Source organism: Cicer arietinum, chromosome 4, assembly GCF_000331145.2.
Source record: "Cicer arietinum cultivar CDC Frontier isolate Library 1 chromosome 4, Cicar.CDCFrontier_v2.0, whole genome shotgun sequence".
Classification (NCBI taxonomy): domain Eukaryota; kingdom Viridiplantae; phylum Streptophyta; class Magnoliopsida; order Fabales; family Fabaceae; genus Cicer; species Cicer arietinum.
This window is the reverse complement of record NC_021163.2, coordinates 44057496-44059518: the sequence shown is the minus strand read 5'-3', so window position 1 is coordinate 44059518 and position 2023 is coordinate 44057496.

Here is a 2023-nt window from a genome sequence, read left to right as displayed (position 1 = left end):
TAGGTAGTTTCACTAGGGATTTTCTTGCAAGGAGTTAACATATGTACCTCTTATTGAAGATAGGGTTCAAATATCTATGGAGGATTGTTCGAAGAATTTGGTTGGAGAGCGCTTTGGAAGAAAGAATTGGAGTACATGATGTAACAATTGCCGACAAATTTTGTAAACATTTGAAATCCAAATAAAAGAAGAAATACTCATTCTTTGAATGAGGACTGGATGTATTGTACATATGAGGAGGAAGTAAAAGAACCAATGTAAATTGCGGTGTCTTTCCCCTGACTCATTTAATTTATGTATTTTCGTTCTTTATTGATTTTGTTTAATGTGGAATTTGGTGCCAAATTTCTGTTTTCTATTTTGATTAATAGAAAGATTAAAAACTTGGAAAATTAAGTTTTGAATCAATATCTTGTTTTGAATTGTTGAGATGAAAATCCGTTTAGAAACATTTTCAACATTAGTGATTTAATTCATTATTGATAGTTCTGTTTTCTTTGTTTCTAGCAATTGTGCAATCATTAAGTGCTTAGCAATCTTCACAAGTTTGATTGAAGATCAATCATTTTTTAAAACTTCAACTAAGCACACTTTCTTGTGTGAATTTATCAATATTCATTTGTGTTAATTGATAGCAATACTATTAATCTGTTAAAAACTGATTTTCAATACGTTATTGTTCGTGAGCTATCGCATTTCCAAATTGGTTTCTACGTGATTGATAAACTTTGAAAAAGAGTGAACTCTAATCAACTCCACCTTCTAGAGTTCATTGACAAAGTCATTTTTGACTAACAAGTGGCATCAATAGTTTAGTTTCTTTATGTTGTAAATCTAACAACTTAAATAGTTATCAAAATGGCTAACAATGTAATTCCATAACCAAAGGGAGAGTACAATACACCTACTATTTTCGAATGTAGTGGCTATTCTTATTGGAAATAAAAAAATGAAAATCGATATCGTTCCTTATGATATGGATGCATGGGAAACTATTGAAAATGGTCAAAATGGACTAGTTTGGATAAAAAAATTGTTTAATATGATTGACAAGTCAATAATATTCTTGTGTATGATTTAGGATGAAATGAATTTAAAATGGTTTTCAATTTTAAAATAGCCCAATAAATATGGAGCATTTTGAAAATTGAACCAAAATTGAGTCAAATTTGAAAGAATCAATATAGTCCTTCCATGTTGTGTCATATTTGATTTCTAAGTTATTGAGAGTAATATTCATGTTGTGGTATAAATAAACAAAAATGTAGTGGCTTAAGGTTACCATTTTCCCTCCATTCAAGAAGTTGGCCAAAATAACTACTTAGACAGAAACCCTCATAGATTTGTTGTAGAAAACAAAAGTAGATAACCGCAATATGAGGAAAACACCATATTCTTCGTCATTGACTTCACCTTTTTCACCATTGTATACAACAATGAAAGCAGAGAAGCTCAATCCAAATTTTTCAGGAACACGAGAAATTGATGTTTTTGTTATCCATAAAATGTCTTGCAACAAACTCTAGAAAGAGGTTAAATATAGTTCGATACTTTTAAAAATCTTTAAAAAAATATTTGAGTCGCACAATAGAAAATAAAAGTTTTAATTGTAATGAACTTGAGTATTAAGTATATTAGATAATCGTATCGAATCATTAATGGTATTAGAATCAAGCAACACAAATCATATGAGAACTTATTCAAGAAAACAAAATATTTGATTGAAATTGTTTTGAAAAAGATTTTGGATACTTCAATCAAATTCGTAAAGATATGAAAACAAAGACTATGAAAAACAATTAATCGAAACACTAAGATATCAGATTTTTCAATTTGAATCATGGTCTAAGATGTTAAATTCAATGTTAAAAACAAAATTTAATTCAACACACACAATCAAGACAAGATTCTAAATTAGAAAATTATAATAACAATATTTCCATCAATTTTGCACAACTCCACCAAACTCCAATCAAAACAAAAATCAAAGAATAATGTAAATTTGTCAAAATTAAAGAGTAAG